The following is a 7,576-nucleotide window of genomic DNA, read 5'->3' on the forward strand; positions in this document are numbered from 1 at the left end:
ATCAGTAGCCTTAACTATCAACTGCCATCTTTGGGAGGATGGGGAGGATTGCTGGCTCCCTCTTCTTTTCTATTCACCCCCCCCTTTTTTTTTTTTTTAAGGAAAACGTCTTGACATAAGGCCAAGCTTGCCTAGGTCTCATTATGTAGTCCAGGCTGACCTTTAACTCATAATATCCCTGCTTCAGTCCATGGAGTGTTGATATTAAAGGGTTGCATGACCTTGCCTGCCTGGCTAGCTTTCTTTGCTTTGCTTTCCCTCTGCCTCCCCCCCTCCCGACCAGTCTCATGCATGATGGCCAAATATTTTAGAACTTAGATATACTCACAGTATATCTAATTCCATTGTTTGAAATTCAAAATAAGAAAAACTGATTTAAGTTTTTGTTATAAAGAAATAACTTACACATGTCATAAAACTGAAGTCTCTGAAATATTTCATAGTTTAATCTGCTCAGTTGGTACCTGGATCTATGGCTTTGTGAGATGTTCTAGCTACATGTTTAGTATTGACATCATTTATTCTGACATCAATAACAAATCAGCACACATTCTATTGTTAGAGAAACCTTTGATTTCTTTTTCCCCCATTTTTCAAGGCAGGGTCCCTCTGTGTAGCCTTGACTATTCTGGACTCGCTTTGTATACCAGGCTAGCCTTGAACTCACAGAGATCTGCCTGCCTCTGCCTCCAAGTGCTGGGATTAAAGGCATGCACCATCACACCCAGATGAGAAGCCTTTGCTTTCCGTGTTGTTTTTACTGTGTAATTTAATAGTTGTTTGCACATGGATATTATTTTCACATACATCTTGAATATATTTGTGTGTGTGTGTGTGTGTGTGTGCGTGCGTGTGTGTGTGTAAATGTAGAACCAGAAGTCAATATTTAGGATCGTTCTCAATCACTCTCCACCTTACTTTGAAGACAGAGTTTCTCAGTGGATCTGAAACTCACTGACTAGGCTATGTGGCCAGTAAGCTGCAGGGGCTCACTGAGCTAAACTTGCCTGGGCTAGGATTCTGAGTGGGTGCTACTGGGTTAATTTTTTGTTTAGTTTACATGTATGTTAGTGCATCTCATGTGTGTAGTTTCTAAAGAGGCCAGAAGAAGGTAGCAGATCACCTGGAACTGGAGTTATAGGTGGCTATGAACCATCATGCTCTCGTTTGGCACCAGCTCAATTTCTCCATCTCCAATGAGTTGTGTAGGTGCTGTCCTTAGCAACGGGGCCTTAGTTTCAGTTTGTGGAGAGCAACCTATAGTCTTAGCGATAGCCTCTGTTGGTTGTGGGTTCCCCTGTGACCACTTTGTGATGGAAATTGATTTATATTCAGAATTTTAGGTACACTAAGATAGGAAAGATGTTTTCTTTAAGGCTGCCAAATACAAATAGCCAAAACACTAGGGATGTATCACTTATATAAGTCCTGATAGTTTCATGGTTCTTCTTGCTGTAGGTAGTTTATTGTATATGTGTGTAATAATATAAATGTTTAGATAAGAATAAAAAGACATTTAATAAAAATAAATAAATAAATAAATAAAAATTAAAAAAAAACTTCACACACAAGAAAAACTATTCAGACACTGCTTCAGGTTTGGTTACAATTCCCAAACTCAGCAGCAGTACAGATGCTCTTAAGGTCAAGCTGTGGCACAGCTAGAAAATGGAATACTGCTCAATGAGAAGAGCTGACCAGTCAAGTCATGAACCCACACAAAGGAAATGCAAGTGCTTATCACTACATGAGGGAATACACACTGAGGGGCTGGAAAAGCAAAACTCATGTAGACAGGAAGTGGGCCAGTGGATGACAGTGGATTAGAGAGGAAGGGATGAACAGAGCATGTAGGGTTACTTTGGGGTATCAAAGGCATTCTTTAGTACAATAAGGTGGACACAGGCCATTGTACATCAGTACATCAGGGGTTGTGACTTCAGCAAGCAGCTGTTCTCATTTGTGAGGACTGCATGAGACTATGCATAGCCAAAAGCCTTTCAAACTCTCTCTCTCTCTCTCCCTCTCTCCCTCTCTCCCTCCCCCCCCTCTCTCAATGCTCTGGTGTTTATGTTTTAATACATAGCCGAAACCTCTTACAAGTTAGCTCTTGGTGTTCATGGTTAGGGCTATGTTCCAGTGTTCAAGACATTTAGCTCCAAGCAGGGATGGAGTATAAGAGTCCTGATTCCAGAGTTGTCTGCTCTGCATGACGCTTACAGTGGGGAAGAAAGACTAACAGCTGCAAAGATACCCACGTACACACCAGTGCGTGATATACTCGTCCAACCAACACAGTGTATTAACAACGCCTGCTGGTTAAACAGATGGCAAAGTGTACAAGAGTGGCCCCCACACCCTGTCTGTGAAGACCGGGAGCAGCAGCTCCTGAGCAGAAGGCTCTTCTGCTGAGCTCCCATGTTACCGATGCCTGGAGATGGCACTTCCTCTTTTCAGGGCCAATGCTGAGACAAATCTGTGAGATCAACACCATGAGTTCATTGCATGTCGCATTTACAATGAGACCAAGAGCTAGAAAAGAAGTTTATCGGCATCCGTTTATATAGTATTTTATACAAAGACACCAACATAGAGTCCACAACATTGAATCTCTTCTCAGAATTATTTCATGAGAGAATGAGTTTCTTTTCCCTCTCCCGTGGAAGACACTTCTGCTACTTATGCTCTCAAAATAATGTATTGGATTACACTACCTTCATAAAAAGCAATCCTTAAGTCCTCTGCAGACAGTGAAGATATGCTAGCATAGAACCCTCTCCAAAATGTAATGCTTCACAACAGAGGTGTAGGGCAAGAGATACAGGAAACAGTGATTCCTAGGAGGCTGTGCACATACCGAGGGGAGGACACCAGAGAGCTGAGACCCAAATTGGGTGGCCCTAGCTTCAGAGTGTGGCCAGCCAGGACTGCATGGCCTCCAGGTCTTCTTTATCCTCATCCTTCTCTCCTTCTTCTGAGGCAGCCATCGCTCCTGAAGGTTAAGGCTCAGGAAGGGGGTCAGTTACTTTACTGTGTGCTTTGCCTAAGGCTCCTGCTGGGATTTCAAAGAGGATTCTGTCAATCTCCATTTCTGCTGTGTCTTCCATGTCTTGATCATCCATGCTTTCAACTGCAACCTCTAACATCTCTCCTATGGTTCAAGCCTTCATCATCTCTTTGGGCAGCTCCCACATGATGGCTTGGACTTCTGGGATCTTCACATGACTCTGCAAAGCTTCCCTCACATCTGTGCTCTTCTGCAGAAAAGCAGCTACTCTTAAGACCACCAGCTGGCTCTTCATGCCCATGCACACAGAGTCCACATGTGCTTTAGACTCATAGAACTTGCTCACAGCCTTCCTTGACCGGATCATCTCCTTGGCTAGAACCAAACAGGCTTCCTTTTGGCCCTTCTTGGCTGCATCATTCACAGCAGGGCTATGAGGAAGGGAATCCAGACACCCTGAGAAGTCCCAGCTCTTAAATTTTGTTTATAAGAGAATTGTGACCTATAAATTCCATGCTAAATACCAAAAATTCTGCACATCTCTTGATACTTTGCACCATTCAAGCCTCGTGTCTTTATTTCCTCATTATCTTAGGCCCTAATAATTGCCACTCTATTGTCAAGGTTTTGCTTTTTATTCCATTTGGTGCTGTAAATCCAACCCGGGACCTTGTGCATATTATGTAAGCACTCCACATCTAAGCTACAGTGTTGACCCTTTAAGATTCTCTATATAGATGATATCATGCTCTCCATTGTCACACCAGGTAGTCTTTCCTTATTACAGCTGAATAGTATTCCATTGTGTGTGTGTGTATCACAATATCTCTATTTGTCCATTAATGGAGAATTGATCACATATCTTTGCTACGGACAATAATGATGCAGCAGTCATGCAATTATAGATACTTAGAATTTTATACTATGAAACAAAGGATTTGTCTTTGTTATTGTAATTTAATTTTTTAGTTCTTTGCAAATTTCATATGATGTACTTTGATCTTATTCATCCCCCCTCTCAACTCCTCACAGATCAACCTCATCCTTCCTTCCTCACCTAACTTTGTGTCCTATTTTTGTTTTCTTAATCCACCAAGTCCAATTTATATCACCAATATTCTTGTATTCGACCTTCTACTGGGGAATGGTTGTTCTACCAAGGGGTTACTTCATAGAGAAGATGGACTCTTCCTCTCTCAGCAGCTGTAAATTAACAGTACTTCCTCAGCTAGGGGTAAAACCTAATGCTTACATCCCTCTCCATGCTGAAATCTTGTCTTGCTTGAGCTTGATTGGGTCTTGTGCATGTTATAACTGCTGTGAGTTCAAACGCTGTCATCCACCACCTCTGGCTCTTACAGTTTTTCTGAAAAATCCCCTTCCATAATGATGTCTGAGCCTTTGCAGGAAGCAATCTGAAACAGATATCACAGTTAGGGCTGAGCACTGTATCCTCTTATTCTCTGACCCTTGAGAAGTTGTGGCTGTCTGTGTTACTTACCATCTACTGCAAATGGAAGCTTCTCTGATGAGGGTTGAGAGATGCATCAGCCTAATGTCTAACTGTACGTTGTTAGAAGTCACTTGAATATTGTGTCCATTAATCAGGAGACTTGTAGTTCTACATAAATTGTGTGTGTGTGTGTGTGTGTGTGTGTGTGTGTGTGTGTGTGTGTGTCTACCAATAATAATAAAGGAAGGACCATGGATTTGAGAGAGATTAAGGGGGTGTGGAAAGAAGTGGAAGGAAGAAATATGGAAGGGGTTGGGGGAAGGAAAGAAAATGACTTAATTGTATTTTAATAAAAAATGAACTTCTCTCTCTCTCTTTCTCTCTCTCTCTCTCTCTCTCTCTCTCTCTCTCTCTCTCTCTCTCTCTCTCTCTCTCATTAAAAGAGCTATTTTTATCTTGCAGATGATTGGTCATCATGTGATCAGCTTCTGGTGCCTTGTTTTGTACATAATTTACACTGAGTTGCTGAAAGCTTGATGCTTATTGGCATGCACCACCATCTGCACCAAGAACAATTCAACATGTATTCTAATCTTTGTATCATGCTTTGTTTGTATTGGTCCTTCCAAAATTCCAAGCCTTTTGCTCACTTTTTCTGAGTAGATAGACATTTCCTTGTCAGCACTAGATGGCACCCTAAGACTAAATTCACCTCACATCAGCAGTCCTTGTCTTGCTGTTTCAGCACCAGAGGCTGCATCAAGTCTAGATTAGTTCCAAATCTGCAGTTGGTGTGTCCTTTAACATAGTCTAGTGTATCTAAAGTGAACAGTTCATCTCCGTAGGCCTACACCTACATCCAAGACAGGCCCAAATGCTTCGTTCAATAGTCATTGGCATATGCTTAGACTTCATCTTGCTGGTAACATTCCCAGGCTTCTACATATTGAGTTGGTATACCCTTGTGTAGCTCCAAATGATTATTCAGGCAATGACTGGCAGTGACTGGCATGCTAAATCAAGAGGTCATTCTATTAGAATACATATTCCGCCTGGTGTACGTGCAGGTCACATGAGCATATGTTTGGGCTTAGCCTGGTGCTGGGTCTCACTACAGAAGACCCATTACTGAGCTGTAAAGCAATTTCCTGAGTTCACTCTTCTGCCTTATTTGACAGAAGATTCTTATTCCCTATTCTACTCCCTGACCTGGAAGATGGAGGTGATCATAGCAGACCCTTGACCATCTGAGAACCAGAGGTTCAGGCCAAAGATTCTGGTGGATGGTCTGGTGTAACATTCCTTCACAGACAGCCTGGCATTGGCTTTCCCGTATAAGGTATGGGCTTAATCCCTACCCCTTCTCAAAACAGGAGTATTGTCTGTCTATTAGGAAGAACTTGGAGTTGGGGAAGGTGGTAACTGAGGAAAATCTTTGCTTTCTTCTTTCTTCATTGTGTTTTTTCTTATTATAGTATAGAAAAGCAGGTAGTACCCATTTTCTTGGGATGACACCTTGCTACATTCAGTTTCTCACATGTGGTTTTCTGTGGAATGTCAATTGCTGTAGCAACTTAATCTGCCTTCTTCGACCTGATCCAAGGTACATTTACTCCTTTTTGCATTTAAGTGCCTTTTATTTCATGATTGTTTTAGCTGGCATTTCCTGTGCCATGTTGAATGGCAGTGGTGAAGACAGCCATCTTTCTTCCTAATGCTAGGAAGAATGGAAAAAAGAAAGCCCTGCACACTGTTGGTAAGAATGTAAGTAGAGTCATAGTGTAAAACAACATGGCAGTTCCATAAAGAATTAAAAATATGACTACCATATTAGCATGCTATCTCACTATTAGATATACTTCCAAAGAAAATAAATTCAGTTGGGAGAGTGAGTCATGAGGACTGTGAGTTTGAATCCACTCTGGCTACCTACCGTGTGCCAAGCAAGCTCAGGCATTTGTTTCACTTATAGGGAACTCTCCAGCTCTCCAGCCTATGAAGATTCTTTTCCCCTCTCATTTATTTATTTATTTACTTTACAGCCTGAATGCCACCTCTTCTCCCTTCTGTCCCACCTTCACACCCCTATCCCTCCCTCCCCTTCTTCTCAAAGAAGGGGATTCCCCCCCTACATGGCCACCAACCCACCCTGGCACATCAAGTCACAGCAGGACTAGGTGCGTCATCTCCCACTGAGGCCAGACAAAGCAGCCCAGCTAGGGGAAAAAAATACAAAGGCAGGCAACAGAGTCAGGGACAACCCTCCATCCAATTGTTAGGGGATCCCATATGAAGAACAAGCTGGGTATCTGCTACGTAGGTGTAGGGGGCCTAGGTCCAGCCCATGCATGCTCTTTGGTTGGTGGTTCAGTTCCTGTGAGGCTCTATGGGCCCAGGTTCGTTTACACTGTAGGTCCTCTTGTGGTATCCTTGATCCTTCCAGCTCCCTCAATCCTTCCTCTCACTCTTCCACATGAATCCCCTAGCTGTGCCTATTGTTTGGCTGTGGGTCTGTCCATCTGTTTCCATCAGTTGATGACTGAAGTCTCTCAGAAGAGTTATGCTAGGCTCCTGTCTGCAAGCATAGTGGAGTATTATTAATAGTGTCAGGGGTTGGCTCTCTCCCATGGGGTGGGTCTCAAATTGGGCTAATCACTGGTTTGCCATTCCCTCAAACTCTGCTCCATCTTTATCCCTGCACATCTCATAGGCAGGGTAAATTTGGTCAAAGTTTTTATGGGTGTGTTAGTGTTCCCCTCCCTCAACTGGAAGTCACACCGAGGGACAGGAGGAGAAAACTTAAGGCTTCATATCCGTAACTGCTAGAAGTCTCAGCTAAGCTCACCACCATAGACTCCTGGGAGCCTCCCAGATGTCACTGATCACCCCCACTGATTTCTGTTCTCCCAGGTTTATCCACCTCCAAAACCTAATCCCCACCTTTGTTTCCTTCCCAACCCCTCTCCCACACAGTTACCTTTCCCTCTGTACCTCTTACGTCTATTTTATTTCTCCTTTTGAGTAAGATTCAAACACCCCACATCCCATTACTTAGTTTTTTCAGGTCTGTGGATTGTAGCATGGTTATCTTGTACTTTATAGCTAATATCCACTTA

General features: G+C 42.8%; 1 pseudogene across 1 annotated transcript; it reads right to left on the reverse strand.

Annotated features, from left to right (window-relative positions):
* Nucleotides 1–2,778: 2,778 nt before the first annotated feature.
* Nucleotides 2,779–3,427, reverse strand: LOC311601805 (charged multivesicular body protein 3-like; annotated as a pseudogene). The gene has a single exon. The product of its transcript is annotated as a charged multivesicular body protein 3-like (transcript).
* Nucleotides 3,428–7,576: the final 4,149 nt, after the last annotated feature.

The sequence above is a fragment of the Acomys minous genome, assembly GCF_964271855.1.
Source record: "Acomys minous genome assembly, chromosome: 7".
Taxonomy (NCBI): domain Eukaryota; kingdom Metazoa; phylum Chordata; class Mammalia; order Rodentia; family Muridae; genus Acomys; species Acomys minous.